The sequence below is a fragment of the Callospermophilus lateralis genome, unplaced genomic scaffold (assembly GCF_048772815.1).
Source record: "Callospermophilus lateralis isolate mCalLat2 unplaced genomic scaffold, mCalLat2.hap1 Scaffold_147, whole genome shotgun sequence".
NCBI classification, from domain to species: Eukaryota; Metazoa; Chordata; class Mammalia; order Rodentia; family Sciuridae; genus Callospermophilus; species Callospermophilus lateralis.
The window spans coordinates 2,412,450-2,428,627 of NW_027512606.1; the positions used below are offsets into that span (position 1 = coordinate 2,412,450).

Genomic DNA, 16,178 nt, shown 5'->3' on the forward strand with positions numbered 1-16,178 from the left:
CACTCCCTTAAATAAAGAACTGGAAAAATTATCTAGCAATTGTTTTTCAGAACTTATGTGGTCTAGAGAATCTATGTTTTACCTCTTTTAACATAAGTTATTGCCAGGTCTTATATTCCTTTATTAATTATTTCAGATACTTATTTTTTTTCAGATGGCTCATCACCATCCAAAAAACAAATTACTCAGGTGGGATGCTTGATGTCCCATGACATGGAGTAATTATGCTAACTTTTTTTTTTTTGAGAGAGAGAGAGAGAGAGAGAGAGAGAGAGAGAGAGAGAGAGGGTGTTTTAATATTTATTTATTTTTTTAGTTTTTCGGCAGACACAACATCTTTGTTTGTATGTGGTGCTGAGGATCGAACCCAGGCTACACGTATGCCAGGCAAGCATGCTACCGCTTGAGCCACATCCCCAGCCCTAATTATGCTAACTTATGAGCCATAAATACATTGGTAACTACACAAATACTGCTTCAAGTTGAATTAAAATTATAAATAAATATTTACAAGCACCTTTGACTCAAACTATCAAGTTTCAGGGAGAAGGTTCTACAAAAGTGGGCTTCTGCAATGGTAGACAGAATCATGAAATTACAAAGACATTATAGATCTTCTTTTTCTTACAGAGAAGTTTAATTGTAAGCCATTCCTCATTCAAATGTTGTCTTAAATCACCACTGTGGCTGCTTTACTTTTCTCAAAGGGTTATACAATTATTAGCTTAAGCCCTTCATTGTCCTTAATTTGGCCCACACCATCCCTACTACTTCTATTCCAGGCATGTTTTATACCTCTTAGCACAATCCCAGAAAAGTGTCAGAAGACTTTCACAATTCTCACAAGACCCTCATGTCTGCTTCTGGGGTGTTATGCATTTTTGCAAGCCATTTGGGCTGTGGGTTTTCTGGGAGACTGTGCTAAAAGTTTCTGAGACTTTTCTGTGTTGTCATACATAACAGATGAGCTCTTTGCTTATTTGATTGGTTTTAGAAAGATTCAACTGCTTCTCTTCTCCTTTTTTTGCTTAATTATTATTGCATTTAAAAAGCAATACCTACCAAACTTTCACTGTAAACACATTTAATTACTGAATTGTTCTTTTCAGCACAAATGGCTTAGTAAGGCTTGTTGCAGCATTTCTTAATCTGCATGTTTTTCTTTTCTTTAAGTAGAAATAGTACACATGTGTTTAAATTAAAAGACAATTTGTCTATACTGTGTAGAAAATCTCCTTCTTATTACTTTACAAAAAAGACAGATTAGAATGCTGCAACTTTAAATTAATGATCTGTACACTTTTCTCTAACCTGCACTTATGTAGAGATCATCAAAACTTTTAAAAATGTAAATGATAATAAGCATTTTATAACTTTTTGAGTTTTTCATTATAATGCCTATTTCTATTCTAATCCTATTTAAAAGCTGAGCAAACAGGTTTAGTCTTTATTTTTCAAAAGATATTTTTAAGATACAGCTTCATAATGCCCTGTAAACATTGTGTAAATATAATTTGATACGTATTTTGGCAATTTAAAATTTTGTGTATTGCAAGTGGTTTTACACAAAATACTGAGTAGTAAATATTCTAGAATTACAAAAATGTAATTTAAAGTTTAACCAAATAAAAACTGAATGGCACTAGTTGAGCAGTCAGTCTTTTTAGATGTTTGTAATAATATAAACTGATTAACTTGTAATTTTATGAATAAATAATTTTCATGTTTTTTTCCCACTCATTCAGACAAATTTTCTGAACTTCCCTCTCTTTCAATTTAAATTTCTTGTTTAAAACCAAGTATTAACTGTCCTTCTTTCCATACCATTGCTTTTTCAAGTTTTGCAAAAAATATTTTATTTCTTGCTCTCCTGAAAATTCTTGGTTTTGATTAGAAGTCATACCTAAAAAAAAATAGGAAGTTATTTCACTTACTATGGTGAATAACTCTGCAATTATATAGAACTTTATCAAAGTGGGGGGGAATAGCAAGAGAAAAGTATGATTGAAGGCCATTATTACTCAAAAAATATATAGATTTTATTACAACATGATGATAAAAGCTTTGAGAATTTTGAAAATTACCATAAGAAATTATACCACCACAAATGAGGACAAAATGCAAACTGACTAACATTACTACAACAATTTCAAATCATAGCCCTTAACTTCAACATATTCAGACTCCACCTGTGACTCAAATATTCAGGAAATGTATATCTCTTATTTGTTTATTTATATTTTTGTCATTGGGGGGATTATTTCATAAGAGAATACAGGGGTATTCTATCACCAAACTAGATCCACAGGCATTTCTGTATTTCTATATATCTATTTCTATATTTCTATATCTATATCTATATCTATACACTTTTTTAATGATAGTTTATCAAAAAGATGCTGAAATTTATTTTAAACTGGCATTCCACTGTCTCAGCTTTCCAGTTATATGGAATTATATTTATATATCATTGCACGTCACCTTTTTTTCTTTACTTTGAAATTCCAAATATTTTACAAAATGACTATAATGATCTAGTTGAACCAATTTTGAATAGAAAAATACCAATGAAAATAATAGCTCACACAATAAAGAGTATATTCAACCCATGCAAAATTAAAAAAAATCATCATAAAATTTATGAAATACAAATTAAGGCAGTTTTTTTATAGTAGATAAATTTATAAATATCAACAAAATTTGAAATCTAGAGAAATAAGTTCTTTCTCATCAGTAATTTATGTAGAAATAACCTAATTTGAAAACAAGTAATCAGAAAACAATGTGATTAAAAGAATATATTAAAATAAAATAAAAATATATTAACTATGTCAGATGCAAATCTACATAAAGTTCTCTTAAGATATAAGGTAACAAAAAGACTAAAAACAAAATGATATAATATTACATTCAAAATTGCAAAGGTGATAATAATTATATAAATGAGATACAAAGTAGAATATCATACAAAGATAAATATGACTAATCACTGGAATACAATCATAGTAGAAACATTTATAACTCAAATAATATTTTTATAGAAAGAAATCACAGGAAATCAATTCTAGAAAGAAATCATAGAAAAAAATTCAACAGCATAAAAAACAACACAGTAATAGAAGGATACATCAATCCCCAGTTGATGCAAATAAAAAAATATGATTGCATTAGGACCCAGAGAATGAAAAAACTTCAGAAAACATTAAAAACTAATTAGGTTTACAGAGGCAATCTTCTTTATAGTGTATGGAATATTTTTCCAAAGAGATTAGGTTAAAAATACAAAAAAAAGTTAAAGATATTAAAATATTAAAATTGCTTTGTAACATAAAATAATAAGTTGGAAGGAAAAAGTGAAAGTGATATTCAAAATTTATGAATATGAGTTTAAAGCCAAATTCAGCAATTAAGCAAGGCCCTAAGCAACTTACCTAGTCACTATCACAAAATAAAATATAAAAATAGCTACCAGCTAGGCACAGTAATATACACCTGTAATTCAAGCAGCTTGGGAGTCTGAAACAGCAGGATTGTGAGTTCAAAGCCAGCCTCATCAACAGAAAGGTGATAAGCAAATCAAGAAGACCATGATTCTATGTAAAATAAAAAATGGTACTTGAGATGTAGCTCAGTGGACAAGTGCCCCTGAGGTCAATCCCCAGTACCCTTCCCCAAAAAAAGCTATTGATGTTGCTCAGTGGTTAAGCACCTGTTCTAAAGAATAAGTGCCAGTAGCATCCCCCAAAATCTAAGAAGTATATGTAACACCAAACAATCAATATTATTTTTGTGTAAACTAAATAAGTTATTTGAACAATTCTTTAGAATATTCTTGGTGCATCCATAACTACACATAAAAAATTAATAATGCTTCCTGATGTAAAATAATAAAAGCTACAATATTCAATGGAATGAGTTTAAATGAGAAAGCCATGAGTAATAAAATTGAAAGTATATCAATTAGCCCTCAACTTGATGGTCAAGTCAAAATATATTTACAGACATATTCTCATTAAACAACATTCAAAAGAGATCAATATGGCAAGCCAATCAAATATCATTTCAAATGGCTACAAGAAGGCAATTTTGAATGAAAACGTTAGAAATCTTTTCAAAGATAATAAATTATATAATATCTACAATGATGAACATTTAGGAGAATATGTTAAGTAAAAGAGTAATTCACACCCCCCCAAAAAAAGAAATACCAGTTAATTCTACTTCTGAGAGATATCTACTATAGCCAAATATGAAAACCAAAAGGAATGGTATTAGGGATGAAAAAGTAAGGAAAAAGAGAACTTGTTTGAAGAAAAAATGTGATACAAATTCTCTAGAAAAAAAAAAGTTACAAAAAATTTTGAATGAACAGAACTGACCAGTATATTTAAAATATGTAAGATAATAAGTTCAGCAAAGATATACAGTTTTGACCATAATTACATATTTGACAAATATATAAAAGATAAAAGAATTGTAAACATCTTTATGGTACCTTTAAAAAGCTAAAGTCTTACTCCTAGACAAAAGAACAGATTTATATATGTAGAGATGATGAATATGCCATTAATTCTAGCTACTTGGAAGGCTGAAACATGGAAATACAATTCCAAATTTTGCCACTTAGCAAGAGTCTATTTCAAACTAAAAGTCAAAAGGGGGTGATGACGTAGCTCAATATTACAAGAACCTCTGTGTTCAATCTGCTGTATGTGTATGTGTATGTGTGTGTTTGTATGTATGTATGTATGTGTACGTATGTATGTGAGTGTGTGTATATATATATATATATATATATATATATATATATATATATATATATATATAACAAAATTTGGATACATTACATGATTAAGCTCAAAAGCAGAGTAAATAATCAAGACAATATACAATCATATATAAAACAGGGGTAATATTTATACTTGTAAGTAAAAGCATAGAAAACTTGACTGAAAATTGGTATATGGGTCACATGCAGTTTAATTTTACCTAATGTTGTCCAAAGTGAAAAGTCATGATAATTTCTATTCAATTTTTACATATAGATATAAAAACAAAAACAGTATCATTAATGTGAGAAAACATAATGAACAACACTGAAGCTCCCTAAAGTATGAGAGTCAAAAAAGATACAAGAATTAGAGAAATTTTACCTACAATATTATGAATAATTGTAATACAATAGAAATATTTCTTTTAATTTTTTGTAGCTATAGATGGATAGAATGCATTTATTTCATCCATTTATTTTTATGTAGTGCTAAAGATAAAACACAGTGCCCTACATGTGTGAGGCAAGCCCTCTGCCACTAAACTACAGCCCCAGCCCTGAAAATTATTCTTTAAACCACATTGATCAGATATACGTACATAACCACTAGGAGCAGGTATTGTGAAATACTGCTATTCATTACATGGTAAAAAAAACTTTACAAAATATTCAATATAAGCATTCATCTAAAGTTCTGATGAGAAAAATTTGAATGAATAAATATTTAAATTATATTAAAGAAACTCTCCTGTAGTATTAATATCTTACAATGGTTTGCCTAGAGATATTTGGAAATGAGCAGATTTTCTAGGGAGCCTCCAAATGCAAATAAATGCCAGGTAATGCATATCCTCACAGTCATTGTGGAATAATTTGTAGGGGTGACAATTCTTTGTTTCCCTGCCTTAGAATGCCCTGCAATTTTCCCTAGGAATTAGTCAAGTAATTAAATACATGTGCAATCTAAAGCTGCTATGGCAGTGCCCTGCTTGAAAAGGCTCTGCAAAAGAGTGTTTTCAGCCTGAAACATAATCTCTGGCACACAACTCCTCGGAATAAAAAAAAAACCTCTCTTTTTAGACAAGCACAATGGTTCACTGAGTCTAAACCTCTCCATAAAACAGTAACTTTATACAATGGACTTTCTTGAGAGCTACACAAAACTCCTAACACTGCACATTGCAACTTAGTATATAACTGAGAAATAAGCTGCATAATGTTGTTAAGTTCGAAATCTGCCTAGAAATAAAGTAAACAGTATGTACTAGTGATGCCAATGACCTAAATTAACCTATTGATATAAATAAAGCTTGGCAGTTTGGCCTCTCTGTCACTATGCCACATTTTCTGTCACTTGTCTGTGTCTTCTGTTGATTTTCTTTTTTTAAAAAAGAGAAAGTGGGAGAGATTGAGAGAGAGAGAGAGAGAGAGAGAGAGAGAGAGAGAGAGAGAGAATATGAATTATTTTTTTTGGTGGAAACAACATCTTTGTTTGTATGTGGTGCTGAAGATCGAACCCAGGGTACATGCCTGCCAGGAAACCAAGCTACCACTTGAGCCACATCCCCAGCCCCTCTTCTTTTGATTTTCCTACAATATTTTGTTAATTTAAATGTAGGGATATCACTGAAGAACAAGAGGGAGCTTAAATACCTGATATGCATGGTAAATAGAGACCATGAAATCATCTTTAATGATTACAACTGAAACAAACCTAGGCTTGAAAAAAATATTTTCTGTCAGATTTTAGCTAATCAATTAACATTTTAAATGTGAATTCCTCTTAATTTTGGACCTCTTATTTGTATTCTTTGCTTCATTGATTTCTACCCAACTTGACATGTCTACTGTCACTTCTCTTCGAATCTCAAGGTTATTTCGTTGGAGACCACGTGGTGACCAAAGATTACATAGAGACATCAATACACTTTTGATGGAATATGTCATGTTTTGTTATTTTCTTGGTAACTAAAGAAGTCTTTTTAGTCTTACCCTCATTAGGAAAAAAAGAAAGAGTAAATATCCTATAAGAGTCTACAAAATTATTTTCTCAAATATTTTTTTGTCTAGACAAAGACACTAAAATACTTTGAAATCATTTTCGTTCTCTACATTGTGAGCACTACTTAGAAAAGATAGGTTAAACATGAAAAGAAAAAAAAATTAAAATTTTCTTTTCCACATAAACAAATGCCCAAGCTTTGTACTAAAAACAAGATACAAACTTTTTAATGCAGAATAGAAGCTACCATAAGACACTCTATAAAGTTAAAAAAAAATAAATATTGGTTTTCAATTAAAAATTCTGAATGAAATCTAGACTCACCAATAAAGAGTAGGTTTTTACAGATCTCTAACATCACATCTCCATACAAAGTCTGCTGAGAGGGATCCAGGAATTTCCATTCCTGTTCCGAAAATTCAATGATCACATCTTTTAATGTCAATGGCTCCTGAAATAAAAATAAAGAAATACATATTACATAAACCATATGATTAATGACATAGTACTTAATTTCATACAAATATTAATGAGAGTTAAAAGAGGTGGCTTTCATATATGGTAGTGATGTCAACCATTCAGTAAGATACTTTTTTTTTTTGTGATGCCCGAGACTAAACCCAAGGCTTTTTGCATGAAAGGCAAGCATTCTACCAACTGAGCTATATCCCCAACCCCAAAAATTTATTATAAGAAGTGAAATCGGTGGCTAATTTTGTTATAATGAAACCCAAGGAGCAGCACATGTGAAGCAAAACACTGAAGCACAAAAAGTGGGAAAAAAAATCCAACATAATTCCAAAGGATAAATAATAGTTGCAATTAGTTATTGAATATTCAAAAGAAGCACAACCAAACACAGCAATGATACTTGAGATATGCATAACAAAATTATAAGTAATAACAATACTCAAATGATGGTGGTTACCTTAGTGTGTTGAAGACATAAGATATCACTAAAAACACACCAAAACTTTCAACAGTCCACATAATTATTTGAATGTTTATCTCCAAAGTTGTCTATCTTCTCATTATTTAAATATAACATAAATCTACAGTGTATTTAAAAAATTACTTTTACAACATCACAACTCACTTCTAAGACAAAAGAATAGAAATTTTAACTAGCAAATTATTACAAAACACTTAGGTACTTGGGTCAACTTGAATCACATGGCACAAAGTTATAACAAAAAAAAAAAATAAAAACGCAAATTAAGTGAATAGACTGTTAATCTCTCAGTTCATAAGGAAACTGACACATCAGGTTTAACATTTCCAGATTCATAAAACCACTCTGTGAAACTGAATCCTCACTTGGCTCAGTTCAAAGTAGAAAGTGAGAAAATACTAAGCCATTAAGAAAAAAATTCTGAAAGGCTCTGGCACCCTAAATGCCTCTCTGATAGCTTGGAAATACTCCTTTTACCAGGGTCTCAGTTATCACTAGTGAACAAACACAAACATGAAGTTAGTTTAACATTCAGATCTGTGATGTCTTTCTTATGAAACAGCATTTTTTATAATTAGAGATTTAATCCAGCGGGATTCTACACCTGAAACGCATTTCAAAAAAATTTGATGTTTTTTAATTGTGACAAATGGGCTTACAATGTTGCTTAGGGTCACTAAATTACTGAGTCTTGAATAATATTTACTTTCTTCCTACCTAATTTTTCCACATCACAATGATTACAAGTTTGTGCAACGTTTCCTGACTCTGCAACCACTTTTGATACCAAATGTGCAAACTTGAACAACCACCAATATTTCAACAACTAGTAGTCCAATAATTCGGGTCTGATACCATCTAGTACAGATCCCACAAGTTTGGTGTTCACTACTATCAAATTTTGCTAACTTATGTACCAGTTTCAAGCCCCAGAATAGAACAATATTCATATTTATAATTAATTTCCTATAAATTAGGGGTCTCTACATTTACTCACTCAAGTTACTTATTCTAATAAAAAAGAACACACTTGTATACCAGCTTGTTATAAATTATATAAATCTGGAAGTTGACAATTGAATCCTTGCATAGAATCTAAAAAAATGTCAGAGGAAAATGGGACACAATATAGGACATTTTTGAAAATAAGTGGTTGAAGATATTACCTCCAATTTTTATGTTCTGCCATAGAAGAGCCCCTTTCTCAATAAGATTTAGAAGATCCTCACTATTTTAAATATGCTGATTCAGATACTTATTCTGAATATTCCCATTGTTTTACATAAAATAATATTAAATGAACACTTTTACATTCAGGGGTCAGAACATGATATTTGTTAAAAAAAAACAGGTTGGTATTCTTTAGATAATTTCCTTTATATGAAACTCTAAGAATACTGAGCCATCTCATAGCGGCCCAAACCAACATACACACAATTTTCTTAAAACTCCTAAGTATTCATTGGCTTCAGGGTAAAGGATACTTCATTTGGAATTTTGATTTTTTTTTTGGTACAGTGGTATTCTACAATTAAGATATATTCTAGACCTTTTATTTATTTTTTTTGAGACAATCTCTCACTAAGTTGCGACACTAAGCTTCAGTTTTGATCTTTCATCCTCAACCTCCAGGTTGTTGTGATTTCTGGCATGTCACAATATGTCCAGAAAGATATGAATGTTCTAACTTCCTTTGGTCCATTTTCATTTCACCTTATTTATTTGCTATTTTTTCTGTTATATTTAAAGCTTCGTCCCAGGGTCTCATAAACTGACTTCCAGACCACTCACATATAATAGAATCAAGCCTTTATTGAAGCACACCAGTGGTGGCTGACCAGAACATAAAGCTGTTCCCCTGATCAGCCCGCACAATTGCAAGGGCACTCCTTATAAGCCTGAAAACTGCAAAAGGGAAGTTCAGGGGGTCTAGCCAATGCAAGCAAGCCAGGTTACAGAAGCGGGACTCTGCAGTCAAGTGGAGGGAAGTCTAACCAATCACAGTTAGCCCAGTCACCCCAGTTACAGAAACAGAGCCCCGTTACCCTAGCTATAGAAACAATACCCCATTAGTTAGTTCCGTGTTCTTAAAGGTTTCTATAGCAAAAAGAAAAGAACTTCTTGCTCCAGTCATGACTCTTCTACTTGGCATGGTTGTTTTACAGGATGAAGTCATAAAACAAAATGGAGTCACATTTGTTCCTACTATCACATTCCCCACTGGTTTTAGTAGGTTTGATGTCAATCTTGCACATCATAGACCTCAGATTTTTTTTTCCTTCTGTGTCTAAAGGACTATACTGGGCTCACAAGACCATAAGTCTTACCTCATCTACATTCTTTTGTAAGAGGCAGGGTCTTACGATAATACCAATCAGGAGAAGACTGGGGGCCTAACTTTGGCTGAATGATGATAGCCAACCAAGGGGACCATGAGAATAGGTTTTGGATCCAATTGCCAGAAGCTTCTAGTGCTTCATCTCTTTCCTTTAACCTGTTTCTCACAAGCGCCCAACTGTCCTTTATTATCCCACAATGGTTTGCATAGAAACAAGTTTCTCCTGGAGCCATACAATGTCCTCCTTGTTTCAGAAAGAGACCATCTAGACCTCATCTGTTTTGTAAGACTACTTCTGTCAGAGAGTCTAGTGAAACCTCTAGTTTGGAGATTGACCTTTCTAATTTTCTAAATCTATATTTATTTGATGGCTGAGGGACTTAAAATTTTTAGAGCTTGTGACAAGACCTGCAGTTCCTAAAGCAGTAGATCCAGCTATTCCCAAAACAGTTAGGAGGGGAACTAAAATGGGGGCAGCCAGTCTATGTTGATAAATCAGTGGGGCCTGGCCTTTTAATAAGTCCAGGTGTTCTTTTCCCTTTTCTCCATCAAAATAGTAGGTTACATAGTTCAGAGTTATTGACAGTTTGGAGATTTAGTGAAGGAGTTCAAAGTGGGACCCAGGAAGCACAATCTTTGGTGAATAGGGAGTTTTTCCACTTATAAGTTGGTTTGTAGAAGCAAGTGTCTCTTTTTGGTAGATCACCTAGGGTGATCTTGGAAGCAGTTTTCCAGGTACATCTTCCTGAGCTAGACATATTGGTGAACATCTATATTGACCATAATTTTTCCTCTAATATTAGGGACCTCCAACTGCCATAAGGGAAAAGGGCGATGACCGTTCTTGCTACTTCTAGCTGAAAGGGGGGCATTGTGCAGTGGGCAAGCAGTTTGGAGTCCCTTTCTAGAAACTGAGTGGGTCAAGGAGTCCATGGTAAAAATCTGGTTCAGGAAGAACAGGATGAAAAGTCACCATGGGTGGGCACTTCTATGAGAGAAACAAAAAGACATGAGTGCTGAAGTAAGATTAATACAAAATAGCAGTGGTAGCATCTGGAACCTGTCCATGAATATCGTGAAAATGACAGAAATTAATAATTGTTTACCAGGAGGCAGAAGACCTGAGAAAATGTCCCCATAACAAGGCCTACCAAAGACTAATAAGGCACTTTTTTAGGGAACATAAATCTTTAACATTGTCAGAACTATCAGGAATGTAGACACAACATTTAGTTAAATGAGTTAATGTTATCTGATTTTTGTAAAAATACCTTTTTTGACATGACACTGTTTTCAGTAAAGATCCTTTTGTTAATTAAGGCTAGATAATTTTATTAATAAATATTGATTACATCTATGTGGTAGGAAGTTAGGAAGATCTGTAGGCCTTGAACTGACTAAAAACTTCTGGCAGTTTTTTTATTGGTAGTTATCAGGCATTTTTGCCTAAAAATTTTTCTGTGTTGCCTCCAGTCTTTCTTATTTTGGGAGACGCTAACACTAGTGTACATTTTAAGTTACATTAAAATAATTGTTGTTTCTTTTTAAATGTCCAGAAATGGCTGTGCTTTGATTTTAACTGTTTTTGCAAGGTGTTTGAGACCAAGCTGGACAAACTGACCTTGTTCCTATCTATTGGTAAGAGTCAGCTGAGTTTCCTTGGTGGACATTCTTGGGGAACATGTGAGCAGCATTTTAGCTCTGTTACTGTTATCTGCATTAGGATGGTCTTGCTGACCATATGGCTTCCCTTGGAAGCATCAGGCACGTCTCCTTTTTAAATGACCCTCCTGTTTTGCAGCATGTACACTCATTGGCTTTCTGTTCTCCCTTGGTCTCATTAATCTCCCTTATTGGGAGGTTATGTGGCCCGAATTTGCAAAGTTTTATCCCCTGACCTGGGTTCAGGCTGACTTAGAGGGCAAGAGCCATATATTGGTTTCTTCAGCTCTTTTATTTTACCCTTAATTTTTAATTTTGGTCTTAAACATCCAGCAAGTCAGTTTTATCAGATTTAAAGTAAGAATGCTGGGCTTTGACTTTAATCTTTATAACTTTTCAGTTAATTTTTAACATAACACAATATCCTTATTTTATTGATTAATTTACATAATGCTGAAGATCTGCCTGAAGGCAGAAGATGACACCTTAGCATCTACTGTATGATCTAATCACTGTACACCAACAAGGCAGCTTGCAGATACAGAGAGTCCATTAGATTTTGACTATAAAAACTCTCTCTTGCCAGGTCATTCTCTCTTGCTCTCTCTTTTTTCTCTCACTTTCTCTCTCATTCTCCTTTTTTCTCTCTTTTGCAGTTCTCTCTCTCTCTCTCTCTCTCTCTCTCTCTCTCTCTCTCTCTCTCTCTGTGTGTGTGTTAATCAGACACTGTCACAGTAAAGGTCTCTTGGTTGCTCTTAGTGTAGTGGTCACATTTTTTAGTTATAATGAGAATACAAAGTGAAATTACAATAGTAAAAACATATTTAGCTTGTATATAATTTTGAACTGTGGCTGAGTTACACATTATATTTTTTATTAGAGATTACAGTAATTTTTGTAATAAAATTAATCTTTGAATATAACTTTAAATTAACTAAAATCTGGCCTACTTTGAAGTTATTTTGACATGCTGTAAGGTGGGAGGCAGAGCCTTATCCCAGGTAAGGCAGGGATTTTTACAAATCTTAGTGTTTTAGTGCTAAAGCTGATCTTTGTTTCTCTTTTTACATCTAGTTGTATAAACTTTACACATATTGTTTTGTGACTCTTTATGAATGTTAGCTAGCACAATATGACATAATTCTAAAACATTAATTAAGGAAAGGCTGAGAACACTTAACATTTTTTTAATGTGGAAAAGTGGCAGAATGTTTTATAATATTTAACCTTTAAATAGATTAGGCTCTCATTACTTTTTAAATTTAGGGTAAAAGGTAACATAAGATTTGGTTGCACAATATCAATTGATATAAATAAATCTCCAATAAAATCTATTATCTCTATAAGTTTAAATTACCAATACAGATAATTTTAGTTTGGAGAATACCAGCTTGATAAAATGTTTCCTTAAACCTTTTACCTTAAAGACTTGTATACCTGAGAGATATGAAGACACTTAATCTGTAAAAAAGAAAAATGTACCACACTTTTATTGATGTTTTTATATTAACCAAGGTTAGCTTTTAAAGGAAAATCTACACTTTGTAAAGTAAGACAATACTTTAAAATAACAGTTGCTGTTTAGCCACAGATGTACAAACCTTAATTTTTCCAAGATTACTTGTTCTAGGGGATAAAACTTAACAGACATAATGTAATTAATTAATAAAAATTAATATTTTTAGATGTTTTTGTCAATTTAACATATAAATATATCAGTACATTATTATTTGTCCTTAGGGAACAACCTTGAATAGTTTTAAATATTTGTGTTACATATATATAACCAACTTAGTTACATATAAACTGTTTAATATTTGTCTTTCATTATAGAGCTTTATATTACTTAATTAGACCCTTTTGTTGTTAACTTAGATATATTCTAATTTTAATTTACCACATAAAAACTTTTAACCTGGAAAGATTTTTCAGTAAATATATTTTTATATTTAGAACTTTTAAAATAATCTTTTAACCCATTGGTCCTTTTTTTGTACCTTGAAATAACCCTTATATTTTTTTGAATTTAGATAAATTAATCCCTTTTAATAATATGAAATATTTGTTACTTACAGTACTTTAATTGAAATACAATTGAAGAATCTTGACTCTTTGTATGTAGAATTATACCTGTTGGGACTTTGTAATTTATAGTAACCTTGTTTTTATAATAACACAAAATAATTTTAAACTTTCTTTATGTTTACCAATTTATGAAAACACCAACATTCTTTAAATATTTTACCTTATGGAATTTAAAGAGTTAAGACTATTTGATATTATATTTAACAGTTAGCATTTTAACTTTGTACCAATTAGATGTCTTTAACAAACAGATCCATGATTAATCTTATATACTTTTAGATGAAATTTACATATCTTTTTTTTAAAACAGTGTATCAGACAAGTGCATTGAATAGTATTAGTAATCTTTTGTTGTTGTTGTTGTTGTTGAATAAAAACCCTAGAGACAATGAATATCAGACACTTTATAGACATTAACATTTTAACAGCTCTTTAAACATCTAGAAACAAAACTGTGCATTAGTAACTTTAAAGACATTTGTACTTTTATCTATTTTCCCAATTTAAATTGAATCTTTTAAATTATATTAACCAAAAGTATTTGGATCCATTTTTTAAAATTTTAATTTATGAGCTCATATGAAAATATTTTTTTGTACCAAATATATGTAGACATGGCAATACACATATAGACAGACAGTACACTGGTGCACCCACACAAAGCAAACAGACAAAAAAAGCCTTGTAGCTTATTTTTTTTTAAAACCAATTAGAATGAGAGTTAACCCTTGAAAATTGGACTCAGAATAAAGCAGAGGGTAATCAGAAAAACATATTAACCTAGGCATATAACAAATATAGAATTTTAAATATTTTCTGACCTTTTTCCTGAGGGGGTCTTGTTCATGAAAGCTGAAAAGAGTTGAGGTAACATAGACCAATGAAGGGGGTATATTTTTCCCTGGGGGAACTTCCCAAAGATGCAGCTTTATTGGTCTCCTTGGGAGAGTCCCCCAGGTTGGGGTCCCATTCTAAACAGGTTTTTCTGGTTTCTTGGATTGCGGCCAACAACTTTTAGCCTGACATTGAAGAATCTTTAGACCATTTTTTAATAGTTGGGAATTATTCATGCTTGTAAATACTGAGAGACAAAAGTCAAATTTCCTAGACAAAATTATGCTTTTTGTTATACACTTTAGCAATAATAATTTTATAAAACACTATAGTTTTAATCTGTCCTCTATAAGACAGTAAGATTTGCAGCATTAGGAAGTCAAACAACCACAAGTGCTGGCGAGGATGTGGGGAAAAGGGTTCACTTGTACATTGCTGGTGGGACTGCAAAATGGTGTGGCCAATTTGGAAAGCAGTATGGAGATTTCTTGGAAAGCTCGGGATGGAACCACCATTTGACCCAGCTATTCCCCTACTCGGTCTATTCCCTAAAGACCTAAAAAGAGCACACTATAGGGACACTCTTTGTATGTAGAATTATACCTGTTGAGACTTTGTAATTTATAGTAACCTTGTTTTTATAATAACACAAAATAATTTTGTGTTATTATAAAAACACTGCTACATCCATGTTCATAGCAGCACAATTCACAATAGCAAGACTGTGGAACCAACCTAGATGTCCTTCAATAGACGAATGGATTAAAAAAATGTTGCATTTATACACAATGGAGTATTACTCTGCATTAAAAAATGACAAAATCATAGATTTTGCAGGGAAATGGAAGGCATTAGAGCAGATTAGCTAAGTGAAGCTAGCCAATCCCTTAAAAACAAATGCCAAATGTCTTCTTTGATATAAGGAGAGTAACTAAGAACAGAGTAGGGACGAAGAGCATGAGAAGAAGATTAACATTAAACAGGGATGAGAGGTGGGAGGGAAAGGGAGAGAGAAGGGTAATTGCATGGAAATGGAAGGAGACCCTTAGGGGTATACAAAATTACATACAAGAGGAAGTGAGGGAAAAGGGGACAAAAATATAAGGGGGAGAAATGAATTACAGTAGAGGGGGTAGAGAGAGAAGAGGGAAGGGGAGCGGGGAGGGGGGATAGTAGAGGATAGAAAAGGCAGCAAAATACAACAGACACTAGTATGGCAATTTATAAATCAATGGATGTGCAACTGATGTGATTCTGCAATCTGTATATGGGGTAAAAATGGGAGTTCATAACCCACTTGAGTCAAAGTGTGAAATATGATATATCAAGAACTGTGTAATGTTTTGAACAACCAACAATAAAAATTAATTTAAAAAAATAAAATAAAATAAACTACTATCAATTAAAAAACAGAAAGAAAATAAACCTTAAATATATGGACTATTATTGAGCAATTATTCAAACCAGAGTGTCAGTATTATATAATTGATATCTTTTGCATACACTGATCATTGAGATTCATTTTGCCAATTTA

General features: G+C 32.1%; 1 pseudogene; it reads right to left on the bottom strand.

The window, feature by feature from the left end:
• LOC143390063 (uncharacterized) overlaps positions 1-16,178 on the bottom strand; it is a 134,474-nt pseudogene that overhangs the window by 3,259 nt on the left and 115,037 nt on the right.